The sequence below is a fragment of the Anomalospiza imberbis genome (assembly GCF_031753505.1).
Source record: "Anomalospiza imberbis isolate Cuckoo-Finch-1a 21T00152 chromosome W unlocalized genomic scaffold, ASM3175350v1 scaffold_31, whole genome shotgun sequence".
NCBI lineage: Eukaryota > Metazoa > Chordata > Aves > Passeriformes > Viduidae > Anomalospiza > Anomalospiza imberbis.
The window spans coordinates 1,850,933-1,876,178 of record NW_027099315.1 but is presented as its reverse complement, the minus strand read 5'-3'; the positions used below and the strand labels follow the sequence as shown (position 1 = coordinate 1,876,178).

The 25,246-nt window shown below is 44.2% G+C and overlaps 2 long non-coding RNA genes across 7 annotated transcripts in view; both read right to left on the bottom strand.

The window, feature by feature from the left end:
• The window catches only part of LOC137465566 (uncharacterized), a 149,128-nt gene that overhangs the window by 65,562 nt on the left and 58,320 nt on the right, over positions 1-25,246 (bottom strand). The window lies entirely within an intron of this gene.
• LOC137465570 (uncharacterized) lies at positions 1,212-23,688 on the bottom strand. 2 transcript variants are annotated; one of them, XR_010994704.1, is made up of 3 exons: positions 22,604-23,688; positions 17,720-17,816; positions 1,212-1,889 (listed from the first exon to the last, which is right to left on the bottom strand). It is a non-coding gene; the product is annotated as an uncharacterized lncRNA (long non-coding RNA). The 2 variants fall into 2 exon arrangements; XR_010994703.1 differs by having other exon boundaries at positions 1,214-1,853; positions 22,604-23,681.

The window sequence follows — 25,246 nt, the reverse complement described above, 5'->3', positions numbered from 1 at the left end:
ATGATGTGCTGTAGCTGGTCTGATGACATTGGTTGCCTCCTTGGACCTGGTGCCGCAGCTGCCGCAGGCTGTGGGTATGGTGATCCTGTATTTCTGTCAGGAGTACTGAACAGTTCTGCTTTCCTGGTACAGGCTTCTATCATCTGTGAGAGACTAGGTGATGGGTCAAGGGGAAGGCTGAGAATGATTCTACGACAGGTCTCATTAGCATTCCTCTGAGCCATTTCTTTAATCAATTCTGCCTGCACCACTGGATCTTGTACTTGTCTCTCTACGACAGGTCTCATTAGCATTCCTCTGAGCCATTTCTTTAATCAATTCTGCCTGCACCACTGGATCTTGTACTTGTCTCTCTACTTGTGTTCTCAGCCGGTCCACAAACTGCAAGAAATTCTCTGAAGGAAACTGTTTAATGTTAACATAACTGCCTTTAGCTTCAGTTGTTGGTAGCTGATAAAGCGTTTTCTCTGCAACATTACAGATTTTATCTAAAACTGACTTAGATAACACTTGAGTTTGTTTTTCTTGACAGTGCCAGTCCCCTTCACCACACAGGTGATCCTGTGTAATAGGGTTACCATCATTGTCTTTTGCTTAATCAGGAGTTTGTTGAATCTCCTGTAATAGTGCTGTTAAAGCCCTTTTCCACCTGCTTTCCCACAGATCATACTCTGAGGGAGTTAGCAAGCATCTGAACAAATCTTTGATATCATTGGGTACCGCCTCATTTGAATGAAAGGTTGGTCTCATCATTCCTTTGAAAATCTCACTTGATCTCCCGAATTCTCTCTGAATTTTGCAGATTTCCTTTTTATCTTGATAGGATAATGGCTGGTAAGCCCTGGTGCCATTTCTCTTACCAAGATAAATGACAGGTGCTACCGAGGGTATGCTGTCATCGACATTTTTCGGAGTTGCTAATAATTCTGCTGCTCTTCCAGTGCCCAGGGAGGCAGGGGGAATGATTTCCCCCACCCCTTGGGGTCTAGCAAGAGGCAGCTCTGGTCCCCTGGTCCCCTTGCCGCGAGGTAATTGCCCCCCCCCCCCCCCCCCCCCCCCCCCCGCCAGGGCGGAGGGCTGGGCTAGGTCCCCCCCCACCCCCCCCATTGCCATCCGGCTTAGAGGCTGCACCGGGGCTGCCCCCTCCCCCTTTCCCGTGGCAGCTCGGAGAAAGGGACCGGGAGGAAGGATGTGGCTGGGCTGCCGAAGGCACAAAGGGATTGGGCAAGGGGTATGGAGTGGGGAAAGGAATTGGGGGAAGAAAGGATTGTGGGAAGAAGAAAGCTCTCCATTCCTCTCCAACATGTGCTTTGCGTGTCTCAGGGGCCCTGTCGCATTGGCAGGGCTCTGGGAGGAGAGCTTTTCACTTTTGGAGCAGTTAGAACTGTATTCTTGAGAGGAAGCAGGTGTGAGAGAAGAGTACAGGGAAGATGGTGCAATTTCAAAACCAGGATAGTGTGGGGGAACAGAGGAATCAGGAAAATGATTAGTTGGAAAGTTTATCTGAGGCTGTGTGCTTTTTTTCGCTTCTAAAAGCTGCTTTTGGGCTTGTAAAAATATTGGAACAAATAGAGAAGTTTTGTGATCACAATTTTCGACTTTTAAGGTTAGTAACTAAAATGAACAGGGCTTATGCCTTTATTAATGTTCAGCTCTTTATTACAAAGATCAGCTGGGCAAGGGTCCCGAATGGAGAACGGAGCTCACCCCCGTTGTTGTAGCTCTTCCAGGTAGCTGGAAGGACTCTGGCGTGCAGGGTCCATCACTGAAGTCCAGAGCAGCAGCTGTCCCTCCTTCCCTGTGGCACAACTGGTGGCCATAAAGTGAGGAGGTGTGGCATACAGACTCTGTTGCTGAAGTACAGAACACCAGCTGTCCCCGTTACTTTCCTGGTGGCAGCATCAGGGCTCTCAGTCTCTTCTGTCTCCACTTGCCCCACCCCACCCCAGTCTAGTCGCTTTCAGGTTATGGTGACAGACAATAGTCGATCATGGGTTGTGTTTCCCTCTTCCTTGGCTAGGGCATTTGTCTATCCCCCTCTACTGTGTTTAGTTCCTTATTTAGGGGTGTCTTTATCCCCAAAAATATACTCCCATGATCCCAGGGGGTTTTCTTATTTGCATGTTAGTCCCAGAATGTCAGTGTGGTGGGGGGGAAGGCAGGTTGCCTTTGGGTAGTTTAGAGAAAACAAAGAGAGAAATTAACTAATTAACATTTCAATATCGGTAGCCAGCAGTCATTCCAGTGTTGCCATGGGAACTAGGAAGGCCCTGCCCGCCTCTCTGGGGAAGACCTGGAAACTTTGTTCATAACAGTATGTAATAAACGCCAATCACTTGGTTTTTAAAATTTATAAAGGTTTAATAAAAATAAAATGGAAAAAAATTAATACAAGTATAGTAATAAAGATTAAACAATTAGAGTTAGGACAATAACAGCAAAAAGTTACAGCCCGGGCTGGGTACCGCTTTCTGGACAAAAGTGAGCCAGGAGAAGGACCCCGATAAAAGAGAATTCCCTCTTTAAGAGGGGTAACCTGTTGCATACACAAAGCACTTCATGAATATGCATATTTTTATTTAAAACAAGAAATTTGTCCGGTACTTGTTGAGGAATTCATGTTAATCCCAGGCGCCTTGAAGTCTAAGTCAAGTTTGGAGAAGTTCGGTTTTTTGTTGATAAGGAAAGCCATAAATTCCTCTCCTCTGGAAGATTTAGGGGTTTCCGTAATTGTTATCTCTGTGTGAAGAATTTCTTGATTATCTTCTCCTTCTCTTGAGCAAAAAGAATACCACACACACATATTTTCTATTTTAACTACTAAAGCTTAATTTCAATTACAAAACTACATTTACTATATTATTAAAATGTTACTACAGCATAACTTTCCAACCTAGCATAATACATATAGTAAATATCTGTGTAGAGCCATATAATATGCATTTTTCACAATCCTTCCTCTTTCTTTTTATAATTACTTTGGCTCGAGCAATATTTACTGCTTTCTAGTCTTCATTTTTCGTTCATTTTCTTCATAAATCAATCTAGCTTCTTGAAAGGGGTCTTCTATATTATTTTGTTTCTTTAATACCATAATCTTTTGCACCGTTTTTGTTGTATCCAATTTTTGATCCATGGTCACTAATTGCATGCCTTGAACTACACTGGTGATGAGTCGAATGAAACAGGCGATCAAACAAGGAAGGAATATTAGACCAGCTGTAGCGCATAACAGGAAGAAGCCTAGCTTTTTCCACCATTCTATTCCCAACACGTTATCCCACCAGCTAGTATTCAGCATTGGTTCCCACCTTTGAACTGGTACATGGGCTATTTTTCTGATATCATTGACTATATCTAAGACAGCATCTCCGTTGTCATCTATTTTTAAACAGCAATCTGGTGTATTGAATTTTCCATAAACACCCCCTTCTTCCGCTAATAGATAATCCAAAACCAACCTGTGCTGATACACTGCTGCTCTGATTTGGGTCTGTTGTCTTGACATTAATGCCATTGCCCGACTGTGGCAAGCACATTTCTCTCTCTCTCAGGATTTTTATAAAGGTGCACAGAGAGAAGTGAAAGAGAAAACAATTTCTATTTCTGCTCCTTGTTTTTCTCTTGTGTAATGTGTTTGGAGATTGTTTACCTAGAGCGAATGCCTGGTTGGATCACAGTGGATTGTTTGGGCCTGATGGCCAATCGGATCCACCTGTGTCTGGACTCTGGCGAACAGGGTCACGAGTTGTGGGGAGAGTTAGATATGATAGTTAGAGAGAGTAGCATGTAGTTTTTAGTATCCTCTTTTATATAGTATATTAATGTATCATAGCATAATTATAATAAAGAAATCATTCAGCCTTCTGAAATAAGTCAGACATCATCATTCTTCCCATTGGGTTCGCCGACATCTACAACACCCGACCAGTTTTGTTTGTTATTATTTCTACAGCGGCTTGGAGTCTTATAATGCAATTTAACACATAAATTGGGGTTCGATATCCCCAACTCCCATCTTGTGCCCAGGTGGCTGGCCCATATGTTTCCAATATACGTTCAGGGGTCCATTCCTCGTCTCCCCATGTTTGGAACCCTCCAATTAAGTCTCTCTTGTTTCTTTTTAGATCCTCATAAACTGGTATCCCTAAGTGATCCCCTTCAGGCCCTGGCAAAAGAAAAAATCCTGGCTGTATGACTCCCAGAGTACAACTCCCTTTCCACTGAGAGGGAAGTTTTGGGTATGCCTTTTTTCCACATATCCAGAATAAGCCATCTGGAGCTTTCCAATAGTCAAATGTTTGCTCATCTATATTCTCCCAAAATTTAGAAATCTCTGGGATGCCAACGTAAGGATTTTTTTCCTGTATCATTACACTGAAAAAGCCTGATTTCATTATTATACTCACAATTTCCTTTTTTTACTTTTTCCTGGGTCCAATACATGGTAGGTTCTTCTGGGACCCACCATACAGAAGTTCCATTACTGACCTTATATCTTTTACAGGGAGTTTTTCCTACTTCATGAAGGAACTTTTTCCTATTGCGCCAAAGACATTCTTCCACTATGACTACTGAACTCAAAACCCACCCCTCTGGTCGGTTTTCTCCCCTTATACTTGTCTGGTTCCACTTAAGGAGCTCAATTGGGCCTAAGCTGCTGCCTTTCCATGGCCATTCTTCTGACATCAGAGCCCCTCCACAGACCCAACAATTGGTTATGTTAAGTTCCTTACTTATTCTTTCTCCCAATTCTACAAACTGATTTTTACCCATCCTCGAAATATCTATCTCTTTTTCTAATTGTTGTTCCAGTTTTGTATACAAATTGTCAAGTGAGATTGGTACAGGTTTAGGTGGTGGTGCCAGCTTAGCTTTTTTGGTTATCAATTGCTCTTTTACCAAATCTTGTGCTTTATTCCCAATAGCGTATGTGAAACAAATCCATTTTTCCCCTTTTGGACATTCACTTCCTGCCCTGTTACCACTTATTCCTAGATTCTCAGTAATCCAGTACTTTTGTCCATTGTGCATGCAGTTTCCTAATCTGGATGGGTTATAACAGTGACTGTTGACATGAGTGTGCGAGATAAAAAAGGAGCCTCGGTGTCTTTCCATATACAGCTTCTGGTAACACCTGTAGCATGGCTTTGTCAATATCCCAAAAGGGAAAAGACAGAAAATGAGTGACAGAAAAAGGAGAGGTCCAGTATGGCTTATACTCCCACCTCCCATGCCTATGGGGTTGCAACCCACAGCAGGTGTATGTGATCTTCTTGGTGGCGATTATAGAGGCCAATCTGGTCTTGCCCTCTCTTCTTTTGTCACTTTCTCTTAGCTAATTTCCAGGCAAATCGTTTTTGACACTCCTTAACGGTGGTCTCCCACTGTTCCTCAGCTATTTCCCATTCAACAGGCACTAATAATTCCCATCCACAAAACAAAGTTATTATTTAAGTTGTTTCGAGCTCTGCTTGGATAGGGGATCTAGTTGACACTCGACACTTCTTGCAATGGGGGCGTCGGTTGTGTGAACTACAATACCAATTATTCCCACAATTCAAACATTTACATTTAACCCAACTAACATGCCCAGTATTTGGGTGAATCAAACAGGGTATATTACGTGGCACAGATTGAGATTGTAATTCGCCTTCCTCTTTGTATAAATCACAGGCTAAGGCCAAAATACAGGAGTTTTCTGTCCGAAACAGTCCCGACCCTCCTGTCTGTGGTGGCAGTATTCTTTCCCAAGGAGGGTACTGGAGGGGCCTCAAAGTTTGTCCAGGCAGTATTTGAAACCACTGATGTAAGCTCGGTCTTACTTCCCAGTCAGGTGTGATCCTGTGTATATTTCTTGGATCATTCGGGTCTTCCCAGTTCATTACCACCCATTCCCCGTTTAAAGTCAATTTTGTATCACCCGGTTCAGAGGTTATTGTCCACTCCTTAGGTTCTTCCACAGGTCCTTTGATTCTGCTGTCGTGAATTCGCCCTCTTTCCGTGGTTCAGATTGCTGCTTTAGTGGTACCTGGAAAGGACTTCTTAATAACACAGTGTTAAAAGAAAGACAATACTGCATTAACTTTTACCATTAGTTTTCTTCAAAACTTTCTGGGTTTAACTAAAAGCTTTTTCTACAGCCGCTTCTTCTTCTTGTGTCCAGCTGTTTTAATAGCTGCAGAGGCCAATTCTTCTTGTGAGCTATAAGTAGTTAAATAGAAAGACCAGGCCAATTTTAACACGACATGTATCACATCTCTTGTTTTTTACTTTTTGGGCAACATTTAACTCATTCTTCAGAACAAAAAGCCTCCTCTTCTTAACAACAAAAACCAGAAAGAGAAAAGAGTTCTTGCTTAAACAAATAAATCACTTTGTGAAAGTCAGCTATCTCTGCCTTGATCTTATCTCTAGTGGTGGTCCCTTTCTTTTATTTATTTATTTTATTTTTTTTAACAGTCTTGCGTTTAACTCTGTCCTTCACCTCCCTCTCTCTTTTTCTCTCCCTCTCTTTCTCTCTTCACATTTTAACATCCACATTCTAGCATCAGTCCACCTTCTAACATCAGTCCACATTCCAATGTCTCAGAGGGGTAAGTCTGCCAACCACCCCTCCCCCCTTTTCAACTTCTTTACAAATTAAATTACTTTTGTTATGTGCGTTTTGCAAGCATGCAATTCATGGCACTCTCCACCAAGGCTACTAGCCACTCACAGCTGACACAGTACTAAAACTAAAGACTTGTTTTTCTATCACAATTTTTTTTCCATTCACAAGCTCAAAAAGGTTGTAAGAACAAGGTAAACAACAACTTACTTCCAAAGTGACTCTACCTGCACCAAAAAATTTAAGACAATGTTAGTTAGTGCAATGCAATTTGCAACGAAGCCAAGGTTTGATTTGGGAAGGGCATCTGAGGACATAGAGCATGAGTTTTACAAATCCATATTTTGAAGAGAGAATGGACAAAACATGAATACAGTGGGGGGAGACAGAAAGTAAGGAATTTGTCTCTGCAATACCTTCTCTTTGACTGCTAGGAAACGCTGTTCAAAGAGGCTCCTGTGGTACAAACAATAATTGGATGGAAAGAGGCACTCTTGAATTTAAGCTTTAATGTCACAATAGGAAACAGCACCTGAGCACTGCAGTGGTAAAGCACCCTGCCTGCAAACTCACTAGATGCAAGCTACTGCTGCCACGCTGCAGGGCTACCTGCAGCACAGAAGGAATCACAACCAAGCCCTCCTTGCAGGCCTGGGTAAACCACACAAGGAACCCACAACTTCTTCATAGCTGTCTAACTCATTCCAGAAATAAAACTACAGCAAGCAGAGATTCCCCCCCACCATTTTTTTTTTTTTTATGTGTGTGTGTCACACACCCACAGTGATGCTGAAAGTAACAAATTAACAGCTTACATTAGAAGATACTGAAACCTTTTCTTCATCCAGCTTTGTGTGTTCCCATTTATATATGTAGCCATCTCCAATTCGAGGTCAAAAAAATGAGCCCTGTTTTTCAGAAGTGCTATGCATGCACAACTCTAGCTGCTGTTCTAGGTGCACTGCAAGTAGTCAGCACTTCCAGAAACACAAACAAAACAAAAAACTAAAAAAAGCAAAACACATTTGGGTACATGTAAAAGGACTGGCTGGAAGAAAAAATGTTTCTCATTGACCTGCCAAGTAGCTGGTGTTACCTTTAGTTTAACTTTACACACTGAGAACCATGTGATTGAACAGCTTCACATTGATTCAAAATAAATTAAAAGTAGGTCTGGCTATGTCACAGCTGTAAACTAGTTTCTCAACTTTAGAGTATAGCAAGTTACAAATTTCAAGATGAAAAATCACAATGCAAATTGGAAGAAATAATTTAAACTACTTGTACACAGTAATGGGAAAAGACTTAGCTGAATCAACAGCTCAATTAAGACATTTGCTCAGTATGAAGCATCCTTCCCTATTTCCTTCTCTAGCCCAAACTTCCTTGTTAATTTTTTTCTTGTTACTTTTACAGTATCTTTGCTCACACTATAATATTTTGGAATATTTAACAGACAGGTTCTTTTCAGAATTCTTTTCAAATCTTTTTCAGAAGATTTTCGGATCTGTTGCTCTCTTAGGACAATCTCTCTTATAATGTCTTTTGCTCTTACAGTAAAAGCAGACATTCCTGGAATGCTCCTGAGACTGGGTCCCCAAGAAAAAAAAGAATTAGAATTTGTAGTAGACACAGGGGCAAAAAGAACCTGTCTGTTAAATATTTCAAAATATTATAGTGTGAGCAAAGATACTGTAAAAGTAACAAGAAAAAAAAAATAACAAGGAAGTTTGGGCTAGAGAAGGAAATAGGGAAGGATGCTTCATACTGAGCAAATGTCTTAATTGAGCTGTGGATTCAGCTAAGTCTTTTCCCATTACTGTGTACAAGTAGTTTAAATTATTTCTTCCAATTTGCATTGTGATTTTTCATCTTGAAATTTGTAACTTGCTATATTCTAAGGTTGAGAAACTAGTTTACAGCTGTGACATAGCCAGACCTACTTTTAATTTATTTTGAATCAATGTGAAGCTGTTCAATCACATGGTTCTCAGTGTGTAAAGTTAAACTAAAGGTAACACCAGCTACTTGGCAGGTCAATGAGAAACATTTTTTCTTCCAGCCAGTCCTTTTACATGTACCCAAATGTGTTTTGCTTTTTTAGTTTTTTGTTTTGTTTGTGTTTCTGGAAGTGCTGACTACTTGCAGTGCACCTAGAACAGCAGCTAGAGTTGTGCATGCATAGCACTTTTGAAAAACAGGGCTCATTTTTTTGACCTCGAATTGGAGATGGCTACATATATAAATGGGAACACACAAAGCTGGATGAAGAAAAGGTTTCAGTATCTTCTAATGTAAGCTATTAATTTGTTACTTTCAGCATCACTGTGGGTGTGTGACACACACATATTAAAAAAAAAAAAAAAAAAAAAACCAAAAAAAACCGGTGGGAGGAATCTCTGCTTGCTGTAGTTTTATTTCTGGAATGAGTTAGACAGCTATGAAGAAGTTGTGGGTTCCTTGTGTGGTTTACCCAGGCCTGCAAGGAGGGCTTGGTCGTGATTCCTTCTGTGCTGCAGGTAGCCCTGCAGCGTGGCAGCAGTAGCTTGCCTCTAGTGAGTTTGCAGGCAGGGTGCTTCACCACTGCAGTGCTCAGGTGCTGTTTCCTATTGTGACATTAAAGCTTAAATTCAAGAGTGCCTCTTTCCATCCAATTATTGTTTGTACCACAGGAGCCTCTTTGAACAGCGTTTCCTAGCAGTCAAAGAGAAGGTATTGCAGAGACAAATTCCTTACTTTCTGTCTCCCCCCACTGTATTCATGTTTTGTCCATTCTCTCTTCAAAATATGGATTTGTAAAACTCATGCTCTGTGTCCTCAGATGCCCTTCCCAAATCAAACCTTGGCTTCGTTGCAAATTGCATTGCACTAACTAACATTGTCTTAAATTTTTTGGTGCAGGTAGAGTCACTTTGGAAGTAAGTTGTTGTTTACCTTGTTCTTACAACCTTTTTGAGCTTGTGAATGGAAAAAAATTGTGATAGAAAAACAAGTCTTTAGTTTTAGTACTGTGTCAGCTGTGAGTGGCTAGTAGCCTTGGTGGAGAGTGCCATGAATTGCATGCTTGCAAAACGCACATAACAAAAGTAATTTAATTTGTAAAGAAGTTGAAAAAGGGAGAGGGGTGGTTGGCAGACTTACCCCTCTGCGACATTGGAATGTGGACTGATGTTAGAAGGTGGACTGATGCTAGAATGTGGATGTTAAAATGTGAAGAGAGAAAGAGAGGGAGAGAAAAAGAGAGAGGGAGGTGAAGGACAGAGTTAAACGCAAGACTGTTAAAAAAAAAAAAAAATAAATAAAAGAAAGGGACCACCACTAGAGATAAGATCAAGGCAGAGATAGCTGACTTTCACAAAGTGATTTATTTGTTTAAGCAAGAACTCTTTTCTCTTTCTGGTTTTTGTTGTTAAGAAGAGGAGGCTTTTTGTTCTGAAGAATGAGTTAAATGTTGCCCAAAAAGTAAAAAACAAGAGATGTGATACATGTCGTGTTAAAATTGGCCTGGTCTTTCTATTTAACTACTTATAGCTCACAAGAAGAATTGGCCTCTGCAGCTATTAAAACAGCTGGACACAAGAAGAAGAAGCGGCTGTAGAAAAAGCTTTTAGTTAAACCCAGAAAGTTTTGAAGAAAACTAATGGTAAAAGTTAATGCAGTATTGTCTTTCTTTTAACACTGTGTTATTAAGAAGTCCTTTCCAGGTACCACTAAAGCAGCATTCTGAACCACGGAAAGAGGGTGAATTCACGACAGCAAAATCAAAGAACTTGTGAAGAACCTTGAAGAATGGACTATCACATCTAAACCGAGTGATACCAAATTGACTTTCAACTGGGACTGGGTGGTAATGGTTTGGGAAAACCCAAATGAACCAAGGAAAGTACAAAAAAAATAACACCTAACTGAGAAATAAGGCAAAGCTGGTTTTAAGCACTGCCTAAACAAGCCTTGAGGTGCCGCCGACACCTCCTTGGGAGAGGAATACTGCCACTTCAGACAAGAGGATCAGGACTATTTTAATCAATGAGTTCTTATATTCTGGCCTTAGCCTGTGACTTGTACAGGGAAGAAGGGAAATTACTATTAGTATTATACTGTATACTTTATTTGATTCATCCCAGTGCTGGACACGCTGACTGGGTTATAAGTAAATGTTCAAATTATGAGAATAATTGGTATTGAAGCTCACAAAATCTATGTTCTCATTGCAATAGGTATTGAGTACTGAATCTATCCCCTATACAGATAGAACTCAAAGCAACTGAGGTAATAACTTTGTTTTGTGGATGGGAATTATCAGTGCCTGTTGACTGAGAGATACCTGAGGAATGGTAAGAAACCTCAGTTAAGGAGTGTTGAAAAAGACTTGCCTAAAAATATTTAGTAACAAAGGAAACAGAGGGCAAGCCTGGATTGACCACTGTACTCGCCACCGAGAAGATCACACATACCTGCTATGGGAAGCAACTCCATAGGCAGGGGAGGTGGGGGTATAAGCTACACCAGACCTCTGTTATTCCTGTTTCTGTCTCTCATTTGTTGTCTTTTACCTTTTGAGATACTGGCAAGATCGTGTCACAAATGCTACAAAAAAATATTACATGGAAAGAAACCAAAGTTCCTTTTTTGTTACACACCCCCATGTCAACAGCCACTGTTATAACCCATCCAAACTGAGTACCCGCAAGAAAAAAAATTGGGGAAAAATATTGAATTACAAGGAACTTAGGAAAAAGTGGTAATAGATGGGGCATTGAATGTCCAAAATGAGAAAGATGGATTTGTTTTACATTTGATTTCAGGAATACAGTCCAAGATTTTGCAAAAAGACCATTAGTAAACAAAAAAGTGAAACCAGCACAGCAATCTACCTCTGTATTAAACCCAAATTATATACTGAATCGTATTATAAGACTCCAAGTAGTCATAGAGAAGATAACAAATAAAGCTGCCCAGGCATTAGAATTAAAGAAATAACCCAGATACCGGTCCAAAAGTGGGAAAACAATGTTAAAAACTAACTGATGGAGGAATGTATTGAAGAATAGATAGTGGAAGAAATTAGGATTACAACTGTTCTGATGTTTCTTCCTTGTTTAATCCCATCTTTTATTTGATTACTAACATAGTCTAAAGAATGCAATTAGATAAGAAATATTGCTCAAGCCAAATTATTTATAAAGAATAAGAGGAGGGATTGTGAAAAATGCATATTTTATGATTGGCTTTTCGCAAATATTAAATTGAATACTATATGTATTATGTTATATTGATTAGAAGTGCTGTATTAACATTTTAATAGTATGGTAAATGTAGTTTTGTAGTTCAAATAGAACCTATGTATGTGGGTTTTTTTTTTTACTAACTCAAGCAAGAGATGAGATAATGAAGAAACTCTTCACACAGAGATGACAATGATGGGGGCCCATAAAGAATTACTGCCTCCTTATTGGAAAAGACAAACATTCTTCCACCTTCTCTCCGTGTTTATGGAACCACCAGGATTAAGGGGAAGAAGTTGACAAAACCCAGAAAAGTTCTTAATTTGCAAGGAATTTATGCATCATGTATGAGATGTATGAATATGCAACAGGCCACTGCTTTTAAAGATTATTATTCCTTTGTTCACAAGGCATGCTTATTGGGCTTAAGTGCCCGAGCGCATCCGGACGTCCGTAATTCTTTGCTTTTTATTGTCTTGTAATTGTCCTAACTCTAAATTTTCATTACTCTAATTGTATTACTATTTTAAAAACTATTTTATTATTATTAAACTTTTAAAATTTTAAAAACCAAGTGATTGGCTTTTATAACAGAAGGAAGGATTAAACTAACATGGTTACAGCTACAGGGGTCTCCCGGGGGGGGGGGGGGAAACATTCCCAGAGCAATGCAACAGATTACCTCTGAAGTGGGTGTTTCAGAGACACAGAAAGACTCAGATGGGCATTTGGGATAGATGAAACATGGGGTTAGAACTAGAAGATATTAATCATAGAAATTAGAAGGTATTGAATAGTAATAGGCATATAAAATAATGGATATTGCTTAGGGCCACATCCTTAGGTTACGTGAGAATATACCGTATCCTGGCCTATGGGAAAGGAAGAGACTACATGCAGAGCAGCAAAGAGAGACCTGATAAGGAGAAAGAATGTATATGGAAAACAGGATACAGGGTGTAAAGACAACTGAAAAATGGGGCCCCTTATGTTCTGGAAAAAGATGGATCCTGGCCCCTGGCTTGGACCGTGGCCAAGGAATCAATGGGCATGTGCAAAGCAGTGGGGTCAAAAAGTCATCCTGAAGAAGACCATTCTTACTTCATCCCTTTTACGACCCCCGAAGCCTGGGACGACCACCAGAGACAGCTGCGCAGGCGCAGAGGACCGACAAGCTGATTAGCATACAGAGCGGAGAGGGAGGGGAGCCAGGAAATGACCCATGGGGAAACTTAATGCATATGTAACACTCCAGGGGATAAAAGAACACGTGTGTAAGCAAGGGGCACGCAAAGATAGGGGTGTCAAAGGCAGACCTAGATTGGGAAGACAAGGGAGAGTTGTTCCTAGCACAATGGGCCCATGATGCTTCAGACCATCAGGGTAGAGATGCTGCCTATAAGTGGGCACAAGACCGAGGGGTGGATTTAACCATGGACAGTATTTCGCAGGTTATCCATGACTGTGAGACATGTGCTGCCATCAAGCAGGCCAAACAAGTGAAGCCCCTATGGTATGGTAGGTGGTGGTCCAAGTACAAGTATGGGGAGGCCTGGCAGATTGACTACATCACACTGCCCCAGACATACCAAGGCAAACGCTACATGCTCACAATGGTAGAAGCCACCACGGGATGGTTGGAGACCTACCCTGTGTCTCACGCTACAGCCCGTAACACCATCCTGGGCCTTGAAAAGCAGGTCCTTTGGAGGCATGGTACCCCTGAGAAGATTGAGTCAGACAATGGGACTCATTTCAAGAAGAGCCTTATCAACACCTGGGCTAGGGAACATGGCATTGAGTGGGTGCACCATATCCCCTGCCATGCACCAGCTGCAGGCAAAGTGGAGAGGTACAGTGAGCTGTGGAAACCCAGGGCACCGGGAATATTTCTCTGTCTGCTCTGGGGTGTCCTGACCCCCAGGGGAGCACTGACTTTGACCCTCATTCATGGAGAAAACTTCCAAAGCCTCAAGGGAAACTAGAAACTACAAAAGTGTGAAATAGATTGTTGAGATTGTAGAGAGTAGTGTAGTATGTCACATGGGTGAGAAATTTAGGTTTTAGGATTTTTGGTATGTTATAGATGGGTTCAAGATGGAGGATATAGGGTGTTGTCTCGGGTTCCTTTCTTCTTTCTTCTTCTTCCTCTTTCTTCTTGGGTTTAGGTGGTATCTTGTAATTGGGTAGAAAAATCCGCATTGCGGGTCTTTAGGGGTCATTTATTGGGTTAGAAAGGAAAATAATTTAGGTGTCACTTCTTAATTGGGTAGCTTAGTTTTTGATTAGACTTAAAAGGTCTTGTAACAAGAGATTGTTAGCCATTTTTGTGCTGTTTTTCATGCATGCAGAGTCTGGTGCAGACAGTGTGCTGAAGTTTTGATAAGATAACAATAAATAGAAGCTGAAGACTGAAAAAGTCCAATGTGTCTCTCGTTCCTGACGCAGAACTGCTCCAGGAGGGTCTCCCCTGCCAGGGGAGCCTCCAGGAACTTGCCCAACTTGGGGCCCTGTCATGGTTTGACACTGGCGCGATGCCAGCGCCCCCATGAAAATGTACTTTTCTAAATAATTGCTGTGAGATGTGATCAGGAACAGAGCAGAGCAGGCCCAAGCTTAGTAACAAAAAAAAAGAACTTGATTAAACTACTACTACTATAAAAACTACAAACACTAAATCCTGGATGAAGACTTTCCAAAACACCCCTCCTCCTCCCACCTAATTTCCAAACAAACTCAACAATGAGACACCACCCAGGATCCTGATCAAGTTGCCACCCTTCAGATATTCAAATACTCAATCTTTCAAGGGAGACAGGAGTCTCTCCTGTGCCACAGACTCCCCAGGAAACACAATTGCCACCCTTGTGTTTCCATGTCACACATGGCAATCGTCCGGAGAAAATCTGCCAGTGTGACACTCTTCTTTCCATGTCACAGTGCTCTCACCACTGTGCATGGACAGACTGCTCATAGGGCTCCTTTAAGGATGCTTTGCCATGGACCAAAAGAGACAACAGTTCAGTTTCTCATTTTGGGACTACAGTCCCCCCCATTTTCCCTGGGGGCTGAGGGTCCAAGAACAGAGGTCTTCTTCTCCTCTTCTTCTTCCTTGAAGATAGAGGGCTTCTCCACACCTTCTCCAACTCTCCTCTGTTCTCTCTACTCCTTTGCTAGTAATCATTGAAACAAGTCTCTTGGCACACCAACACACCCCCCTAAGTGCAGCTTCTGTTAGGAGAATTTGGTTCAGTCTATGGCTAACAAGAAAAGTCCAGCCACAAGCCACTCCATCATCTCCTTCCAACTCAAGAATTTCTTCTTCCATCATCTCGGATCCCAGACTGTCTCTCTTCTACTTCAAATCAAGGAGGAGTAATATTTTACAAAGCCTTCATTTTTCAGGAAAGGGTTAAAAGCTCAGACTCCCTGGACAGCTGATATCTCTGCCCAGCAGCCGATTCCCAAGGCCAAGGCTGGGCGCCTTCCACCCCCCCCCCTCCTTCTCCTCCGCGCCGGCAAAGTTACAGATGCCGTCCGGACTCTCTGTCTCTTCCCTCTGGGGGGGGGATGGCAAAGACATCTCCGCTTCTCTCCACCCTTCCGTCCACAGGAGCTGGCTCGGTTCCAGTCCTTCTACCCCTCAGCTCACCTCGACCAGGCCTCATGGCTTCCCCTCCCCCACCCAGCCCCATGGCTGGGCAGGGGAGATCTGCACAGCACCCTGACCGGAACCAAAGAGAGCGAGCTCTTGGGAGTTCCTGCTTTTAACCCCCTGTGTTCTCAGAGGCGTATCCCTATCTTCAGTGGTCACTTCAGGTGCCAATATCCAAACTTGACCACTGACTGGTTTGACCCAACTTCCTGAAAAAATCACTTCCATGTCAAACCACGACAGGCCCGCAAACTCACAAGGTTGAAAACCACCTTGAAAGCATTGGGTGGGGGATCTTTCAAAAATTGGGAGGAGCATCTAGGAAAGACCACCTGGTCAGATAACACCTGAGGCTCCACCAACCAAGCAGGCCCTGTCAAATCTGAGCCCTTGCATACAGCAGACAAAGTCTCTGTGGTGCATGTCAGAGGTTTGTTAGGGAAGACAGTTTGGATCAATTCTGCCTCGAGTACAAACAAACTCATCCATGGGGTTTTCCTTGCTCAGGGACCAGGGTGCACATGGTGGATAATGCAGAAAGATGGAACAACACGATGTGTACCTCAGGGAGATCTGATTGTTGGGTGAGAACCATATGTAAATATCACTGTTTGTATATAGCTGTATACTGCATATATGTTTATATATATGCAGGTGTAAATGTGTGTGCTTGTAGAGTTAGAATATATATTAGTTTTGGCAGTAAGCTGATGATATGGGGATAAGGTGTGGGATATCCTAGAGTGACTTTATGGTGCTTGTATCCCCAATCATCTGTTCTGTTTATGCTGGATATTAAGTTCTGCACCTTTAAGACTGGTTCAGAGAATGAAGGGGGGAGACAAGAAGCTCGCAATTTGTTATCAGAAACTGCACTTTCTCCCCCACATCCTTCTCCTGGACAGTGTTGTATGCAGCACAGACAACAGGAGAGAGCTCTCCTTTGCTTTTTGGTTAGTTTTTTTTAGATAGCTAAGGCGGAGGAGTTCCCCGGACTCTGGCTTTTCTTTTTCTTGAAACTGATCAGCCCTGCTCTGGACTGAAAACCCAGAAAAACACCAGGAGCTCACACCTGTGGCCCACCAGAGCCCAGGACATGGCATGTTCCAGTGCAGGAGGGACTGATAAGAGACTGAGTGAGCCGAGCTACAGCCCACGAAAAGGACTTTCTGAATTTGCCGTCTCTTCAAGACAGCGAGAGATTTTATTGTTTAATATTATTCATTTTTTATGCTTGTGAATACTTTGCTTGTTAAATAATCCATTTTATTTCTACTTTTCTCCAAGGAAATCTTTTCCTGAATCAGTTGGGGGAGGGGCCGTTTGAATCTGCTTTCTAGAGAAGTTTGGAAGTTTCCTCCCAGATTTACCCTAAACCAGGACAGTTATCCAGGCAGCATTGGAAGTTACCTGAAGTGTCTGGAAGAGTTGAAGTGCCTGTAGTTCACAGAAAAACTAATTTCATTTGTAGACCCCTTCTTTTTTGATCAGATAACAGGCTACTTTGGTTGAATTAAATGTGCAGTGGAAGTACACTGATTCTGTTCTTTAATTACTTGTTTTTATCAGCCAAGGGTGTTTTAAGTGCCTGATCCAGGGAGACGGTATAAAATGTCTAATTGCTTCAGTGAGGCAGTCCATCCTGCTGGTTTAATAATGTTTCTAGAATCCTGATCTACGCTGTGACATACTCTTACTGATAAATTCAGCTATGATAGAAAAGATACAGGAACCTACTTGTGGTGGGTTGATTGCAGCCAGCACCTAAACACCCACCATCTACTTTCTCACTGTCCCCACAACAATATGGGGGAAAGAATCAAAGAAACAAATGAGAAAAACTCATGGGGTGAGATAAGGGCAGGTTAATAAGTGAAGGAAAAAAGAAAAAAATGTTATACAAAGTCAGTCAGTCACCACCTCCCACAGGCAGACTAATGCCCAGCCAGTCTTGGAGCAACAGATACCCTGGAAAAACTTCCCCTCTCCCTCCTTCAGTTGTATTGCAGAGCTTGACATTATATGCCATGGAATATCTCTTTTTATCTCAGTTCAGGTCAACTGTCTCAGCTGTGTCCCCTCCCAACCTCCTGCTGACCCCTAGTTTACTCATTAACAGTGGCAGAGTAAGAAAGAGCAAAGGTCTTGACACTATGCAAGCACTGTTCAGCAACAGCTAAAACATTAGTGTGTTATCAATATTGGTTTAGTTAAATCCAAAACAGTTACCATATGGGTTGCTATGAAGAAAGGTGACTCCATCCCAGCCAGATCCAGTACACTACTTGTTCCAGTGAGTGGGAAGTTCTGCATATTTATGGCATTTCTGAAAAAAAAGCAGAAGATTTTAACATTACAGAGCACTCTACAAGATCAGTGATTAGTTAAATCATTGCACTGGAGGGAAAAATGCTTTATTTACAGTTTTAAAGTCCTTGTTTTTCTTTGATGGATTGTTTCTTCCACTCCCTTGAAAAGTGCAAGTTACAATCATTGCTTTGTGTTTTGCCATTCTAATAAAATGGGTATAAGTATGTATTAATTTGTGTAGGCAACACTTAAAGTAAAGATATGTTGCGATCCAGTTTAAACCAAGTGGAGCAAAGAAAGCTGAGCCTCTGTGTATAAAATGGAAAGAACTTTGAAAGTTCAAAATATACCCAAAAATGAGATTAAAACCAAATGAGGTTAGATGTTGGTGCCAAAGAATTTATAAACTTTATTTAAGAGTAAGAGAGGCAAAGAGAAAAAAAGAGAAAAGAACTGTTATAGATGAGCAATGTGATAGTTGGGTCTCACAATTAAGAGATAGATATTATATGTATGTTAAGAGAAGTTTTGTAGATCTATAGTGATGTTATTGTAATATGTCCTCCCATAGTCCTTTTCCCCCTCCCCCTTGTAATAGCCTTGGTAGTCAGGGCATTTGGGGAGGGCCAGCTTACTACTAGGACGCGTGACATGGTGACACCTGACTTCTAATTAAGATGTAAGAAAGTAATCTCCACCAATGGATGGCAAAGAAGGAGTTGACTGACAAAACTTTGGGAGGAGCTAAGGTTATAAAAGACAGAGCATCCATTTTGCAGATGAGCACGTGGCTGCTGATCATGAAGACTCCCAGCGCTGTAATTTTTCCTTATTCAGTCCTTTGTTGTATTTTTATTAAGGTTTAATAAACCTTTGAAATTTTAAAAGTGAGCATTGTTTCTCACAAATGGGGACTCGTCAAGGATAAAAACCTCATCTCTGTGACACTTGGAGATTTTGAGAGGGAGGCATACCCTGCCAAGTTTGGCAACTTGATTGACTTCTCTTAGGGTCACCAGGGATTAGCAGGTTTACACCCTGAAGACAGCAAAAGACTGAATAATGAAAAAGAAGAGGGGGAAGGTAAGTACCATCCTCATGATTGTTTTGGCCAGATTGATTGTCTGTAATCTGGGTGTACAAACGTGTCACGGTTTGATGCTGGCGCAATGTCAGCGCCCCCATCAAAATACACCTTCTTAAATAAGTGCTGTGAGATGTGCTTAGGAACAGAGCAGAGCAGGCCCAAGCTTAATAACAAAGGGAAAAAACTTTATTAAACTACTACTACAATAAAAGACACACACACTAAATCCTGGATGAAGACCTTCCAAAACATCCCTTCTCCCCTGTCGTGGTTTGACAAAGAAGTGAATTTTCTCAGGAAGTTGTTAGTCAAACCAATCAGTGGTCAGGTTTGGATATTGGCACCTGGAGTGACCACTGAAGGTATGGACATGCCTCTGAGAACACAGGGGGTTAAAAGCAAGAACTCCCAGGAGAACTCGCTCTTTGGTTCCGGTTGTCGGATGAGTGCAGACTCTCCCCTGGCCAGCCACAGGCTGGGTGGGGGAGGGGAAGCCATGTGGCCTGAGGGAGGTAGGCCGAGGGGGCTGAAGGACTGGAACCGAGACAGCTCCTGTGGACGGAAGGGTGGAGAGAAGCGGAGATGCCTTTGTTCCCCCCCCTCCAAAGGGAAGGAGAGGGAGAGCCTGACTGCACCTGGAAATTTGCCAGCAGAGGAGAAGGAGAAGGGGGGGGAAGATGCCCAGTGGGGGAGTTGGAGTTCTGGGCAGAGATTTCAGCCGTCTGGGGAGTCTGAACTTTTAACCCTATCCTGGAAAATGAAGGCTTTGTAAAATATTACTCCTCCTTGATTTATAGTGGAAGAGAGACAGTCCAGGACCTGAGATGTTAGAAGAATTTTTTAGGTGGGAGGAGATGATGGAGTAGGTTTTGGCTGGACTTTTCTTGTTAGCCATAGACTGAACCAAGTTCTCCTGAAATAGAGACTGCATTTTAGGGGGATGCAGTGGTGAACCAAAGAGACCTGCTTCAGCAACCACCAGCACAGTAATGGCAAGAACAGAGAAAAGCTGAGGAGGGAATGGTGATGCCCTCTGTCTTCAGGAAGAAGATGATCTCTGTTCTTGGACCCTCGGCCCCAGGGGAAAATGGGGAGGGACTGTAGTCCCAAGATGAGATGCTGAACTGTTGTTTCTTTTGGTCCGTGGCAAAGCATCCTTAAAGGAGACCTATGAGCAGTCTGTCCATGCACAGTGGTGAGAGCACTGTGACATGGAAAGGAGTATGTCACACTGGCAGATTTTCTCCGGGCGGTTGCCATGTGTGACATGGAAGCACAAGGGTGGCAATTGTGTTTCCTGGGAGAGTCTGTGGTGCAAGAGAGACTTCTCTCCCCTTTGAGGGACTGAGTATTGATTATCTGAAGGGTGGCAACTTGATCAGGAATCCTGGGTGGTGTCTCACTGTGGTTTTGTTGGAAATTGGGTCGGCCTGTGGCTGGGTGGGGGAGAGTCTGCACTCTCTGACGACCGGAACCAAAGAGAGACAGTTCCCCTTGGAGTTCTTGCTTTTAACCCCCTGTGTTCTTAGAGGCATGTCCATGCCTTCAGTGGTCACTCCAGGTGCCAATATCCAAACCTGACCACTGATTGGTTTGACTACCAACTTCCTGAGAAAATTCACTTCTGTGTCAAACCACGACAAAATGTCAGCTTCAGGCAAGTAGTACACGGGACCCATCCTGGTCTGTTGGAGCTTCAGGATATTGGACGGTCGGACATATAAGGTGGGATGCGTGGAAGAGGAAAGTGGGGACCCCGTGGCTGGCGGGACACATGTGATAGAGGGATATTAGATTTAAGGGGACCCAAGAGCACCTGGAAACGCCAGATTGAGGGTCACCAGATTTAGAGGGTGTTGGAGTGACGGCGAGAATTGCTGATTGGTGGGGACCGCAGTCATATGGGGATGAGGAGTCATGGCAGCTTTCCCAACCTACCATCACAAAAGGAGCTGGGGAGCCACTCCAGTGGCGTGGCGGTGCGCACAGTGCTCAGCACAGTGGACTTCTGGTGCACACTCAGCGAGATAACTTCCAGAGCTTGCCAACCCAAGATAAGAGGGGATGCTGCTGCTAGTAGGGGCAACTGAAAGATGCCGAGTGTGGGGGCATCCAGTGCTGGCCCAGTGGTGTGGGGTTTCCCAGGCCGGGGGGCCATGAACAAAGGGCGGTACAGGGTCTCCCGGGAGAGGGAGGTGGGAGACCAGTGTCTGGCAGGATGTGAACGAAAGAGGGGTAGGAAAATACTGTGGGCAGGGTTGCCGACAGTGGGAACCACAAGTGGAGGCAGATTTGTGTAAAGAGTGTTTGATAGCGCTAAGACTCGGACAGACCTGGTCGAAGGGGCCGAATCCTGTGATCTGCAGGTCAGAGCATGGACACACCCAAGAACGGCAGACCCACTGGGGTCGGCTAAGCTGTCAAGGAATCAGAATGAGGGCTTCCCTATCAAAAACTGAGTCGGATGTCATTAATAATCTAGAGATGTTAATGAAGCAGCATCCAATTCAGGTCCCAAGACAGGAACTGTAAGCTCTGCTCTTCTAGGTGAGGGAGTATTACAGCCTGGGGTTCCCAGGGTCTATCCGACCCCGGCTGCCGTAGGTGTCCCGGATAGCACTGGGCTGATAAGCACAACCTGTCCAGGTCCCTCAGGCTAGCTCCCAGCCGCAGGCAATCTTAGCAAGCAGCTCAGCTCTTAAATGAGATCAGCTCTTTGGTGAATTCAGCTCTTCAGTGATTTCAGCTCTTTGCTTGCTAAGTTGCCACGGGCAGATGCAGGGAGACAGAGAAGAAGGCTGCATGAGGTTCCACAGCAGTGTCTTTATTGGCAGCTCCTGCAAAGAGTTTCAGTGACAGGTCTACTGCTGAACTGGACAGAAATGGGGGTTTATATAGGGTACAGGGGTTTTAGGAAATGGTCCAATAGTAAGAGTCCAGGCGAATATGACCTATGGTCTTACAGAGAGATAACAAGGGTCCGAAGGTGGAAGAGGGGCTTCTTTGGTCCAGTCATCATGACTAGGCATTTCTTATCTTAGGCAAGTGACTGCCAGGGAGGCCTTGCAGGGTCTCTGACTGCTACAAGGGAGGTATTCGTAAATGTTTCTTTTAAGAATTTATTTGACCCGGATCTGTGGGAAGATGTTAATACAGAGCTTTACCATGCGGTGACCCGTAAGGATCAAAAGGCTGCAAGCTTGCTTTCACTTTGCAGAGTTGTTTATTAAGTAATTCATGCGGCAAAAGGCCAAAAGCCCTCTGCAAAAGCTGCGCTGCAAACATCCCAGCAGCTGCAGGGCGTTTCCTCGCGGTCAGGAGACCAGGGACCTGCAGCCCCAACTTCCGAATCTGCAGGGACTTTTCAAAAGAGTCACGAGTCTGCCCACCCCCCCTCCCCCCAGTCTCGGAAGTAACTATTCCCCCTGAATCACAAGAGGAAGGTCTTATCCCTGTGAATGCAGGCGCGGGGTCGTCCCCTGGGCCGGGGGAGGTGGGCGGTTGGGGTGAGGCAGCCCAGGCACAGTCCGGGAGGGACCCAGGGGGATTTCCAAAAGTTAGCTCCTGCTGGGGGAGGCAGAGGAAGCCGATATGTCATTTTCCGAATTCTTTACAACTGCGCATGTCTCTGAGACTGGAGCAGGGGGGTCAGCGGGAGCGGGGGAGTCCCAGGCAGCGGCGGGGACTGGAAAGCAGCCGGGCCTCTCTCCACTCACCTCCGCATCTTGGGGGACGTTCCAAGCAGCAAAGCCTGCCTCCGGAGCTTGGGTGGCAACGCCCCTGCCACTTGGCGGTCCACCCACAACTCCTGCCCCTGCCCATGGCCCGAAAATTACATCGGAAGCGTCTTTCCAGCCCCCCGGTTGGCAGGGGCGGGCCCGGTCGACATCAGCCTTGTTTCAGGGGCGGGCTCGAGGCCGGCCGACGTAAGCTTTGTTCTATCCCCTCTCGCTTCTGAGACCCAGCCCGCAGTACAGTGGGAGGGACCCAGATCGAGTGGGTCCGACGTCATTCCACCGCCCACAGCCCCTCCCCTCCAAACTGCGCAGCCTCCGAATCTGCCCGGGGCCGCCCCTTGCCACCAGGCCACGCAGCCTCCGAGACTGCCCAGGGCCCCCCCTCCCGGAATCCAAGCCACAGCCGCACCACGCGGACTGCCGGGACCCACAATTACGGGTGTACCCCTGGACTCAGCACTGCCCACTGTCACAGAAGCAGCACTGCCTGCTGCAGCCAGAACGGACCCCTGGCACAGCCCGGCAGCACCAGTGCCGGCGGCGACTGCAGCTGCCGCAGCGGAGCCTTTAGCCAGCTCCTGTAGCAACAGCGCCACCAAGTGGATCAACAGCAACAGTGCAGCCAACTCAACCACATTATAGAACCTTCAAGGCATTTTTTCCAGTTTCCTTTTCAGGTGAAAAAAATACAATTAATATATTCCCAGGTAAATGGGAAGTGTCGGAACAGGACACATCTGCTGTAGCACACATTCCAAAGACTGGTTAGGAGAACAGAGCTCAACCCATGGGTGATTTAGGAGCACAACAGCCACCAGTTCAAGATATCAGTGGCGAAAATATTATAACCATCACAGCTGGACAAGACATCACTATGCCATCACAGATCCCACTCTGCTTCTGGCCCACAACAGGCAAAACTCCAGCACCTCACCTGCCTGCCCCAAGAGCTTGGTTTCCAGGGCAACAGTCCAGCTCTATGATTTGCCAACACGTTTTCCCATTTTCAAAAGACTTTATACGACAGCTCTTCCTCCAGCTCAGGGAATGTGCTCAGGGATTCCTACCACGACATGGTGCACAGTTTCTTCAAACCTTCTTTCCAGGGCAAGATGGCAACCCCCTTTCTGCATCCTCTGTAAATACTCCCTATATGTCTGCATTGATGCCATCTGCAGTGCCACCAATGGCAGGTTCAGCCATTGCACCCTCATTTCCCCTGTGTGCACAACTACAGATGTGCCTCCCCATGCCTCAAACAGGAGGGGGAGGGGTGCATGGGATGCATGCAGCCTTCAGGCCAGAAGAAGGCGCATCCTGGCAGACTACAAATCCACAGAATACAGGCATGGATTTGGTCACATTTAACAGAAATGTCTCAAGAGACACGTCCGATTCAATGAACTGGGCAGACATCAGGAAGAAAGCACTGAAAGAAAGAGACTTTGATATAGCACAGTTAGCACTGCATTGCCAGTGAGATATGGGAGATGAAATGAAAATCCTAGATGGGAACCTTTGGATCATGACATCATGAGACAGTTAATGGAAGCGGTGAAAAATAATGGCTTGAGATCCCCATACTTCAAACAGCTTTTGAGAGGCACATTCAACAATTATGACTTGGTGCCTTTTGACTGTAGGTACATTGCCTAGACAATTTTTACAGATTCACACCTCCTGCTGTGGGACGCAAGATGGCAGAAAGCCTTCACTCAACTGAGAAATAGCTATGCAGGAGGGCTGCATGCAGCTCTCACATTGGTTCCATTAGCAGGAGATGAACCCCATGACAAACCTGAAGATCAGTCAGCAGAGTTGCCTTGAGATGTGATTGCAGACATCAAAGAGGCAGCACAAAAGGCAATTCTGCAAATTCAACCAGTTGGAACTCCAGAAGACATTTATACAGAAATAAAGCAAGGTCTTTCTGAGTCCTTCACTTCATTCATCAATCTTCTCATGCAAGCAGTGGACAGACAAGTAAGTGATGAAGTGGTAAAGCCACACTTGCTTCGAAGTCTTGCTTTTGCAAACGCTAATGTGGAATGCAAGCATATAATTAGTGCCATGCCTGGTCAACCAACCATGACTGAAATGATAGAGGCATGCAGTAAGGTGGGCACACCTCAGCACATCGCAGCAATTCAAGCAGGCATTTGGGGAGAGCAGGTCAGGAAACTCCTTCAAGCACAGGATGAAAAACTTTCAAGAACTCTCGCAGCGCTTCATCCAACCTTTCAGCAAGGCAACTCCACAGAGGTGATGGCAACAGAATTCACCAGAGGACCATGCTTTAAATATGGAAAATATGGACACATAAAAAAGAATTGTCTGGAACCTGCAAAAAGTGCAAAAGCGCCAGACCTTTGTCCAAGATGTAGAAGAGGAAAACACCATGCAAATCAATGTTGCTCCAAAATGAATGTGGACAGAAGACCTCTACCTCTTCCGGAAAACTTGAAGAAGTGTGCAGGATGCCAACGCACCGTGACACAGGTGATAGCGATGGCTCAGCCTGGAACCCCACAGGGAACACAACCATCGGGAAACGCCAATCAGACTCTATCAGCAGGACCATCTGCCGGTTCCCCGGCGACCTAGAATTATTGCCCCCAGGAG